Here is a 12614-nt window from a genome sequence, read left to right as displayed (position 1 = left end):
CCCTCCCTTGTTTAACTATTATTTTGTTTTTCCTGATGGATATACATTTTTTACTTCGTTTTTAAGGAGAATTCTTCAAATAATAAAAATGGTTAATCTTTGCAAATCCTTCATATTTAAATAACTTATAAAACCAATTTATTTTTACTTTTTTGCATGTACTTCCCAGTTTTCATTTAACTTTCATGTTCGAAAAGAACACTAACCTGCATATTTTCATAACTTTTCTATTAGAGTAGTTTGTAGAAACATTCTCCCAGGGTTTTAAATGCTGACTTAGTCACCGTTCCTTCATAAAGGCATGCATGGTTTTCGATCACTTATTTATTTAATAATTTAGAAAGTTCCGGGACAAATTATGGTAAAAATTACTGGCATTCAGGGTGCCAGTACTTTTTACCGTAAAAACCATTTTTACCTGAATATGTAACAACAAAATTTGGTGTACCCTACCTGACAATACTTCTAAAAAATCTGAAAATTTAAATATAAAAATTCAGATAATACCTATAAACGAATATCTGCGAACTGATAATACTATCCAAAACATCTATGGTTACACAATCTTTAAAGACCAGAAGTAATTACCGTAATATAACTGAAGCACTCTATCTAAATAAATATTACCGAAGAACTACGGTATAATACTTCACGGTAAAAACGGATTTTAAGGTAAAAAAGATTTTACGGCAGTCATCCAAAGTGCCAGTACTTAATTCCGTTATTTGATCTGGAATTTTGTAAAAANCCTTCATATTTAAATAACTTATAAAACCAATTTATTTTTACTTTTTTGCATGTACTTCCCAGTTTTCATTTAAATTTCATGTTCGAAAAGAACGCTAACATGCATATTTTCATAACTTTTCTATTAGAGTAGTTTGTAGAAACATTCTCCCAGACTTTTAAATGCTGACTCAGTCACCGTTCCTTCATAAAGGCATGCATGGATTTTGATCACTTATTTATTTAATAAACTGCACAAAGCTCCGGGTCAAATTATAGTAAAAATTACTGTCATTCAGGGTGTCACTCTTTTTACCGTGAAAACAATTTTTACCTGAACATGTAACAACAAAAAGTGACGTACCCTACCTGATAATACTTCTAAAAAATCTGAAAATCTAAATCTAAAAATTTAAATAATACCTGTAAACGAATATCTACGGACTGATAATACTATCTAAAACGTCCATGGATACACAATCATTAAAGACCAGAAATAATTACCGTTATATAACTGAATCACTCTAACTGCATAAATATTACTGCAAAATTACGGTATAATATTTTAAGGTAAAAAAGATTTTACGGCCGAATCACTCAAAGTGCCGGTACTTAATTCCGTTATTTAATCTAAAATTTTGTAAAGAAATGAAAAATAAAAAAAATTTTAAAAAGAACAGTGCATTTTAAAAAATCAATCTATATTCAATAGCCAATATTTCATGGCTTATTACTAAATGAAGAGCGACGTAAAAGACATATTTATGATTCAGATCCTCCTTAAACTAATGATGACTAGAAACAACTCCTGTTAACATCAGAATTGTAATACGTTAAACCTATTCCACTTCAAGAAACAGGGATTTATTAATGTTCAGTGCATACATAACTAACCAGGGGCACAATAGGCATCTTCAAACCAGCTGTATTACATTTACAACTTCTGCGAAGATTGGAAACAGTATGTCAAACGCACACAAGCCTAGGGGTGCCAAGTTAACGACCAAATTAAAGGTCTTCTACCAGTGGATAACAAAGCTTCGCTGCATTTAATGCCATCTCTTTCGATCAGCAGTTTCGAAACAAAGCGCTCCTGGCGCAAACTTACGTCGGATTCACGGTTGCGTTGTTGGTTCATTAGATCTAATACACAATAATTAGTAAAAGAGATATCTCAAAGGAGGTCTCTGGCAGATCTTCTGGAATACTTGGGGAGCATTCTAGAACAAAAGGAAACAGGCAAAATGGCAGTGCAATTTGTAGGTTTAACACGCTAATGGCTTGATTGCTGGAGAATATTAAGAAGTGTGCCGTGCATAAAATAGATGCTATTTCTCGTTTCCGAGGCGTGTTATTTAATTTTCGGTAAATGGAAAGATTATAATCCGGAAGATATGATATGAACTGAGACATATTTATAAGAATTTTTACCTTTCATCTTAAAGATGTTTTGAACTAAATATAAATATAATTATTATTGATATTGAGCTTTTTTGGAACTATTTTATTATTTTTTGTAATTGTTTTATTAATTTTTATATTCGGAAGTAATGAAAAAAAAGTACTATAACATTTAAAATTCTTATTTAATTAGCATTACAAAATGATTTAACTGCTTATCTTTTTTAAATTATTTTAATGTTTTTTTTTAGATTTTTTTAATGACATCAAACTGTTTTTTTTTCTACAATTGTATCAAATGTTTGGTACTTTGATCAGATACTGTGATATTCTTTTCTTTATTATAACAACGATACGTTTGCAATTAATTTGCACAAATATGATGGATTTTACAGTTATCCAAGAATAACTAAAAGTTAATGTCTAAAAAAATAAGGAAAAGTTTAAAGACACTGTTTAAAAATTAACAAGTTTTATAGACAATTTTAATTGTCCCAATGCAAAATTGTTTAAAAGCAGAGATAACGTTTATAATCTTTATGGATGTTAATGATAAAACCAAACGAAGCTTAAACCTTTATTTATCAAAATTGTTTTAAAATATCAGAAAAGAAATTTTGTCGTTTTTGTAACTCTGAAATTTAATGAAAAAATTTTTTGTTGACTGGAAAGTTTGTTTTATTGATTCAAAACACAAAATTTTGAATGTCTACATAACGAGCATATCAAAAATGTAACCCATGAAGGGACAACTTTTTATCCATATCCTCAATTCAATTTTCAATTCAATTCGAGTTTTAATTTCAATCTCAAATTTTCAATTCGAAGAAGTCTAAGAAGTGTATCTCTATTTTATTTAAACGATAACCAAGTAAAGAAAATAATTGTAATATACTAAAAGCTTCTTTGTAAAAATAAACAAGAATTTTCCATTAGCAATAAAATTATATTTGCGAAATTAGCAGTCCTAATTGTTTTGAAATAAAATGATTGCGGGTAATTTAAGAGAATATTACAAAAGAATGAAGCAATTAAATGACTTGATTAGCAGCAGCCCTCTGGAGAACGATATCAGGATTTAATATCTTCTATTTAATTATATTAAAGCAAATTAAAACGATCCAAATGAAAGAATTTATTAAAATAAATGTGTTTATCTAGATAAGCAGTGAGTGACAAAGTAATCATCAAAAGAGCGTTAAAAACTAAACATGTTTTTACCTTTCTTGCTTGAAAATGATGAATAAATTAAGATACTTTTAATGTTCCAAAAAATGTTCGAAGGAAAGAAAATAAGCATCTAACGGGATATCACATTCACTTAACCAGGGTAAGTAAAAAATATATAAGAAGCCTGAAAATAAGCATCTAACGGGATATCATATTCATTGAATCAGGGTAAACAAAAATAAACAAGAAACCTCAAAATGAGCATCTAACGGGATATCATATTCATTGAATCAGGGTAAACAAAAATAAACAAGAAACCTCAAAAAAAGTATCTAATGAAATATCATATTCACTCAACCAGGATGGGTGGAAAAGGATCAAATAACACACTAGAATGATGCCTCAGTGATTTTCTCATAAAAATCAAAAGGAAGGAAGCGCGAAATAAGCACCCAACAACAATTATACAAATTAGTCAATCGAGATGAATTGGAAACGATAAAATGAATGATCACTAAGAAGATCTCTCCCTGATCTTCTTACAAAAACCAAATTAAAGAAAACTCGAAAGAAGTGTTTAAGGACCTATCACAGAGAACTCAACAGAAAGTGATTGAAAATGATCAAATGGCACACTAGGAGGCTCTCTCACTAATTTTTTATAACGATCAAAGTAAGAAGAATACAAAATAATTGTCTAAGGATGTATCATATTACTCGATCAAATGTTTTGAAATGAATAAATAACTTACTAAGAGGATTTCTCTCTGTTCTTTAATGTAAACCAATGATAAGAAAGCATAAAATAAGTGTCTAACGGTTTAACATATTACTCAAGCACATTAAGAATCTCTCTCTCTCTCTCTCTCTCTCTCTCTCTCTCTCTCTCTCTTTCTCTCTCTCTCTCTCTTTCTCTCTCTGTTATTCTAATGTAAACTAAAGTAAAGAAAACAGGAAATAATTGTTTAACGACATATCATATAACTCAACCAAGATAGTTGAGAAATGATCGAATAGCACTCTAGGAGGATCTCTCCCTGATCTTCTTATGAAAACTAAAGTAAGAAAAACACGAAATAAGTACCTAACGACTTGTCACATTACTCAACCAAAATGTTTGGGAAATAATCGAATGACACACTAGGAAGATCTCTCACTGATCTTCTAAAGAAAACTAAAGTAAGAAAAACACAAAATAAGTACCTAACGACTTGTCACATTACTCAACCAAAATGTTTGGGAAATAGTCGAATGACACACTATGAAGATCTCTCGCTGATCTTCTTGTGAAAACTAAAGTAAGAAAAACACGAAATAAGTACCTAACGACTTGTCACATTACTCAACCAAAATGTTTGGGAAATAGTCGAATGACACACTAGGAAGATCTCTCGCTGATCTTCTTATGAAACTAAAGTAAAGAAAACATAAAATAATTGTCTAACGACTTGCCATGTTAGACTACTAAGATGGTTGGGAAATGATCCAATGACACGCTAGAAAGATCTCCTCCTGATCTTCTTATGGAAACTAAAGTAAGAAAAACACGAAATAAGTACCTAACGACTTGTCACATTACTCAACCAAAATGTTTGGGAAATAATCAAATGACACACTAGGAAGATCTCTCACTGATCTTCTTATGAAACTAAAGTAGAGAAAACACAAAATAAGTGTCTAACGACTTGCCATGTTACACTACCAAGATGGTTGGGAAATGATCGAATGACACGCTAGGAAGATCTCTTCCTGATCTTCTCATGAAAACTAAAGTTAGAAAAACACGAGATAAGTACCTAACGACTTGTCATATTACTCAACCAAAATGTTTGGGAAATGATCAAATGACACTCTAAGAGAATTTTTTACTACTCTTCTTATCAAAATAACCTGCATCAAAAACATAACCAAATCATGAATATACACCTTAGATTTGACAATGGTAGAAAACTAAACATTTAATTTTAAAAGTGTTGTTCCAGAAAAGTGAATTTTAAACGAAGTCTAACTGTACTTTAATCTCAGAAGCAAATTTTCAAGAAAAACAAGTGACATTTGAAAACCTGTCAACGCACCATATAAAATAACGGAATAGAAAATTATAATTTTTTTAAAATTCCATTTCAATATGTAGAATTCCCTTTTAGGAAAAAATTAAATTCGAAATATTACTAAAAATCAAATACATTTATAACGATATGCATATCGGATAATCCAATAACATTCCTTTTAGTATCTTTGAACATCTTAGATAGAATATTTTCACTTAGCCTAGAGGTGCAAGGAATTTCAATTTTCCACATCAGGGATTTACATAATTTTCATTTTATGAGAGAAATGCTCATAATAAGATAAGTAAGATGAGAGACATTTGAATACCCTAAGAATATATCTTATCTCTTAGGAATATTTAATCAGATTATGGTTAACTAGTTGAAAACAAATGCTTCATATCCTAGTTAAGGTAAAGCAACGAGAATGTTAAGCATTGTGAAGCTAAGCAGACTTATTGAAGAGTGTAGGAGTTTCAAGAATTAGAAGGAAAAAAATTATGCATTTTCTTAAAAATGAAAAGGTACAATACAGATCAACAATATTACTTTAAAATTACATTTGAAACTAATAATATACGCAAGTAATAAATTTCATCGTTTGGGGACACAATAGTTTAAACATATTTATTCTGAGTTTAGAAACAAAAGAAGAGTTAGAGATTAAAAATGTATGGACGGGTAAAAACTTTGTTGATAAAACGAATCTCTCTCATGTATTAATCATGAAGTATTAACAAGAGAGAAATTATAGCTCTAAACTATTATTTAAAAATTCGTAAATTGATACTATTAAATTAAAAATATGGCTCATTTAATTGTATGAACAATTCGCTTTTAACATTTCATTTCTGTCCGTCTTATTGTTGAGTTTGTTTTTGCTCCTCGTTGCCCCCGCAAGAAAAGAAATTTCGTAAAGAAATTTGTAAAAGTTTAAGTGTTTATGATTATGAATGCGCGGTCACTTGAAATTTCTATTTTCAGTTTTTTGTATCAAAGCGAAAAAGAAATGAAATCGTTTGAAGACATACATGCTCACACATACGTAACACATACACATTAGAGCTTTTCACTAACGATTTAGATTACATGTGTTAGAGCAGTGGTTCCCAAATGGTGTTCCTCTGAACACTATGGTTCCATGGAGAGGTCACTAGAGTTTCGTGAGTTAGGACTTTTTACGATTATGATGATTATAATTATGATGATGATTTGATTATGATGATTGATGATTATGATGATTTATGATTCTGAAACCTGTTATAGGTTTATATCCAACCAACAACCAATTATTTATTTAATATTAAGATTATTTTCATGAATTATTTTTTGTAAAATTGCTGTACAAATGAAGCAGCAAATTTTCAAAAAAATATTCATCCAGTAACAATGCATTAAATAAATTACTGAAAGAACATGGTTGCATCAGTATTTCTCTTCGAGCATTGAAATTTAAAATAGAATAACCAAATTCAAAAATAAGGAGTTATTCTTCCTTAATAACCATTCTAACAGTTCCTTTTCAAAAATTATAACTCAGTTTATTTTATTTAATTTCAACTTATACGGCAAAAACTACTAGACTTAACACGCATAGCAAAAATGTAGCCCCTGCAGACTTGTTAATTCAAGTGCCAAACATGAAACCTAATTTTGAGATTCTTTAATGGAACAATAAAAAAATTTCATTCACATTGAATGTTTCTAATTTCATTTATAAATTGTTTTTTTTCTTCTTTTATTAACATATTTATACCTGCTTATGAACATTTTATAAAATTAGGGTTTCGCCATAAGATGTTCAATTGCTTAGGGTTCCGTAGCTGAAAAAAAATCTGAAACCATAATGAAACCACAGAGTACTCAAAATGGTTTATACCGTCGGAATAAACTAAACAAATCATCAAATTTGCTATTTTATTTTTTCTTATTAACACTTAATTAAAAAAAAATTCCTATAATTTTCTTAAATATGCTAGTCATTTTTTAAAAAAGTCATGAGTTCGGCCTGACTCACTAAACAAAAAATGATACAACAAAGCAAAACTGAAAATAGTAGCAAGTAAATAAGAAATCAACTCAGATAAATTACTTATTCAAAAGTGTTCAGGAATGTAACATCAAGAATTGTATGTTACACAATATAACGCTTGATTTTTGGTGCTTTTTATAAAGGGAAAAAACGCTTTTTTTAATTACGCATTTGAGTTGCCCTAAACCCATGTTTTTTGTCAATTCTAGGTATTAGTGCTGTGATAATTGATTCAAACTGGACGTATCTAAAGATTAACAGTTAAAAAAAAAATACTATTTTGTTAGAAAAACTTAAATTCCAGTTTCTTATAAAATTATGAAGAAAGCATAATTCCTATTTTTTTATAAGTTTAAGCTTAATAACTAATTATTTCTAATCAGATTAAAATGTCAAACACTGTATTTTTAAGTACCAGTTTTACAAATAGTTTCAGAGAAAAAAATTCAAGTTAAACTTATACCATTAATATCAGTTAAAATAAACTCGTGTCGACATAAATCTTAGAATGAATAAGTTCGAATCTTTCATGAAAAATGCTATCTCTTAAATCTAAAAATTGTAATCTCATAAAAGACGTCTTCTGTGACTGCTATCATTCGTAAATTCTTAAATATTTTGATTTTTCTAACCAGTTATCAGTAGCTATGTTTCAGTAGAATTGGTATGTCATAGTTCTTATTGTAGTTTTTTATTGTTTACAACTAAATGAATCAAAAAAAAATTTTAAACTGAAAAGATTAAAAAATCATTTTATTTTGAAAACGTTCGATTTTCCCTGATAATCGCGCAGCGAGATGCAATCTACTGTAAGTAAACTTCCCACACACACGATCTTGGAACACCAACTACCCATGCATCTTTAGGTACCAAGACCTATAGTAAGACAAAGATCGCCATCTTTTGTTGAAAATCAGAAACACTCCAAATATTTATTTTATAAAAATCATTCTACTTATTTACTGTCTGGCGAATAATAAGTGTTCATGTGATGCCATGCAATATTATTCTTATCAATATAAAAAATGTTGATAATTTTTATTATTTTGATTAACATGCAAAATTTTATAAAATTTGACAAAATATTTTTATGTTAAAATTAACAGTGACCAAAGTATAGTTAAAAATATATTGTAATAATTATTGTATCAAATTTTAACTTCATCGCAAAATGAATTTCCAATTTGAGGCATTTTTAATGTTAGACTAAAGCATGTTTTTAATTGTTTAATTTAGCAGCCTGTTGGCTTAGATGTAAGTGATTTTCAAAAATACATGCGATTAAGAGTTATTGTGTACAATATAATAAGAATTTGTCAAACGCTTTATTGTCTATAGATTTTTAGCAAAGAGCTATCCTAAAAAATAGGCTGTCCAAAACGGCAATGCCAAATTTCCTTTTTTATATTTTACCCATTTCCGATATGTAAAATAACTTAAAACCACTTATACTTATTTATTTCAAAAAATCCATTTTTAATATATCTGAAAAAGACAGTTGATTTTTTTTTTAATTTCCTGGTTCTGGTTTTTTTAATTTACAGCTGTCCAATCTGTTACCTCCTTTTTAAAATTTATTGGTCAAGCTCAATTAGTTGCCTGTAATACACCAAGCAAGTCTGTCAACCATATTTGTTACATGATGTTTTTAGCCTGAAAGGCTTACACGTGGTGCAGTCTGCACGTTGGGTAACGTATTTTTTTAGTTTAATGATGGATTATCAAAACCCCACTGGTCTAAATTTTAATTCAGTTTTGATAATGACTATTAAAAACAGTGCAATATAAGAATCAGAGTTAATTACCAATTTTATTTTGTTTTTAAAATGGCTTCTGTTTGAAAAATGTCTCAAACTCGAAAATTACGCATATCTTTATGACAAGTGATTTAATTGTCTCAAGTACTACAAAGCACTTAATTGTTCATGATCCTCAATTTTTCTTCAAAACTAGATCCTTTGGATCTATAATTATTAAGTTCAAAATATAACACGATGAAATTCTTAGTCATACATTCGTTACTTTCATAGTCACAGCTTAAAAATCAATTAGGTTAAAAGTCGTCAATATTTGAACACAACAGTTTTCTACACATTTCGGTCGCAAACTCGTTTTTATAGTTTAAAATGCGAACATCTTTTTTAATCGAATGCATTTAACTGGTCGCTTATTTTCCTAGACTGTAGATGTTTATTGTTTTAACATAAATAAATAATTTCAATTAAAAAAACTGAAAGGAACCAAATGTGAACTCGCCCAGGATACAAGGAAAGAATGAAATTAAGTACTTTAAAACGAATTTTATAGCCATTCTTATTCGCTTATTTTTAACACCTTTTAGCGTGAAACCGATATAATAAAATATTTACGCTCCATGATTAATACATCTTATTCCCTGTTTAAATAAAAAAAAAAACAAGAATAAAGAATGTCGATTCCAAGGACAAAAATTTTAATGCCGGATATTGGCTCTTATCTAGCTGTATTCGCTGTATGGCGAAATGATTAGACGAGCAAATACTTGAAGTTGAACAGTAGTTTAAATACAGTTAAATTCACAAGGATCAAGTTCTTAATATTCTAATGGATGAGCTTGTATTACTAAATAGTACGGATAAAACAAATTTCTCGAAAAAAATCATTAATTCAACTAAAAACTTTTCTTAATTAAAATTTTACCAAATTTAGAAATGGTTAATTCAATGATTAAATTAATTGGTAAAACCTGCAAATTAAATTATCATTAAATTAATTAAATTATTAATTCAAGATTACATTATGAACACATTTTGGGTAATATCGTAAATGCCCAAACAGGCGTTTCGTTAAAATTGCAGAATGTCTGAATAACAAATAAATGATGAATTAAAGCATGCAAATTTTTTTGTTAAAATGTTTTTTCTGCTTAACACAGTAAAATCATTCAGTTTTTAGTAGAAATCTGTTTCAATGTAGCGTAAATATTTCTTTCTTCATTTGTTCTTTTTCTTCTTCTTTAGGTTATTCAACACAACAGTCTGTTACAGACCAAGGATATCTTAATCAGTACCCTCCAGCGAAATAAATTAGTCCCGACAGTTATTTTTTGTTCTTAAATTCCCTATTTTCGAAAGCTATTTCCCTATTTCCTGAAATAGTAACTTAACATGCTCTTCCACAGAATTCTTCAAATTTCATATTCATCTTTAATTTGCACTCAATTTCCTGCTTAAATTTATAAAATAAATTCAAACTTAAAATCATATCTTTTGCCTAAAATTGCAACCTAATATACATTTGTATCGAACTCTTAAAATTTTGCAAGGATCTTTAATTTATATTTAACTCTTTTAACAGAAATTCTTTACATTAATTCTAGCTTAAAATTCCATGGTATATTCATTTATATGTTTACTCAGCATATTCTACCATTAACCTCTCAATTTTTAATATGTATCTTTAATTTTCATTTAATTCCTTCAATTGGTATTCTATTGCATTAGAGTTGCATTATCTTTAAGTTGCATTATCTTTAAGTTTCATTATCCTACATATCTACATTAATCTCAAAAACTTTACCACTCAAGAGGGAAAAAAATCGTCAGCTCTTTCTCCTTGTATGTCAATTTTTTCTTCTCTTTTATTTGAATTAAAAGAAAGCGACTCAATCGTCAGAAAAGTTTCTATTTCCGAACGATCATTTAATAAACCAATTTACGTCCCATTAAAATAAACACATTTGTTCAGTGGTGTCAGAATTATTTACCTAACCATATCTATTTACCGAACGTGCTCGAATTCCGAAGAGCTTTAACAGCTGATTTAAATCAATTCCACCCCTGAACGCCCATTTTACTTTATCATTCATTTATAAAGTGCAATGGAATTAATGTGATTGAGGCTCATTAGATAGCACGATGATATTGAAATGTTTGACTTACACTTTAGGACTGCATTTTATTCCATAAGTGGCAACATGTTTTCTCATTTGTGAAAACGATGGCACGTTTTCTGTCTTCCCTATTCAAGGATTGTGCACGTTTTGAGCAGACGATTCTGAATGAATCCCAATAAAACCTAAACACGAACTAAAGAGAAAAGCTTTGCTGGGAAGACCGGACGATTTTACCGAAAGCAGCAGCGCCACCGCACCACGAGACCGTTAAACAATGCTTCTTCCGTTCATGACGTCACACATTTCCCGAAAGAGGTAAAAAAAGGGAGTAAGGAAAATCGGAACAAAAGTCGATGCCATATTTTTACTTCTATTTGGAGCTTGCTTTATTATTAGATTTTTTTCTCCTTTCCCCTCATTTTTCAGGAGCGCCTGAAGGAATTTTTTATCAGAATTTTTCGTTCGGCAAAAAAGAGAAAAAATGTAGAAAAATATAGAGAATAGAAGTGTCATCATCAAGCGTAAATTGCCTGTTAAAATCAAAAGGAGAAAGGTACTTGAAGATGCGTGAAAGCTGCTCGTTTCAGTATGAATTGATAAGTACGAAAACTCTAGAGTTTACGTTGTGTTTCTGATTGACGGGTTAAGCTGCTTAAAAAAAACAAGAAAAGAAGACTAAAACTTAACTTCAATTTGAAACTTTTTTTCTTACATTTTAAATTATAGTTTCTTTCAAACATGAATAAATTTTGGGTTATGACTTAAAAATACAATAAAAGGTTTAAAGAATGTTTTACTTTTTTTCATATATAAAAATAAAAAAAGCAATAAAAACAAATGTTTTTTTTTCCATTTTGTTTAAATATTGTAATTCATAATTTTTACATAGAGAATATGCATTATATAATTTAAATTAATGTATAGTTTTTATTTAGAGAAAATTACATATATTAATATATTATATAATTTTTAACTAAATCATAGCAGATCGAATCAACTGAAAATGAACTCTATTAAATGCCAATTTTCCCCACTTTTATTCGTCATAATTGTTTTCCGCGTAATGCTGATGTAAAGATGCTTAAAATAAGTTGACCACTTGCATACAGAGTTTTATTAGAGCAAGGTAACTTAAAAAAGGAAGAGGAGAAGCAGTTGATTATCTCATTACTTATGTTATTAATTAAATGAATACAATAATCATGACCGCCAAATGTCTTTAGAAATTTCTTAATTTGAGGTACAGAAAAACTTACTTACATATTATTGTTATTATTATTATATATTATTTTTATATATTAGATATGGATATATATTATTTATATATATTATATGTGTGTGTGTGTATATATATACTTTT

At 28.9% G+C, this 12614-nt stretch overlaps 1 protein-coding gene across 5 annotated transcripts in view; it reads right to left on the bottom strand.

Annotated features, from left to right (window-relative positions):
- Positions 1 to 12614, bottom strand: part of LOC107443568 (putative polypeptide N-acetylgalactosaminyltransferase 9) — a 286844-nt gene that overhangs the window by 262069 nt on the left and 12161 nt on the right. For 2 of the 5 annotated variants that reach the window (XM_071178431.1, XM_071178434.1), the window contains exon 1: positions 11197 to 11449. The exons of 2 other annotated variants lie outside the window; for them this stretch is intronic. The gene's annotated coding sequence lies outside the window, so the exon portion shown is untranslated. Of the gene's footprint in view, positions 1 to 11196; positions 11514 to 12614 lie in introns of those variants that run through there. One more of the 5 variants, XM_016057486.4, reaches the window with a different exon arrangement.

Source organism: Parasteatoda tepidariorum, chromosome 1 (genome assembly GCF_043381705.1).
Source record: "Parasteatoda tepidariorum isolate YZ-2023 chromosome 1, CAS_Ptep_4.0, whole genome shotgun sequence".
NCBI lineage: Eukaryota > Metazoa > Arthropoda > Arachnida > Araneae > Theridiidae > Parasteatoda > Parasteatoda tepidariorum.
This window is presented reverse-complemented; position numbering and strand designations above follow the sequence as displayed.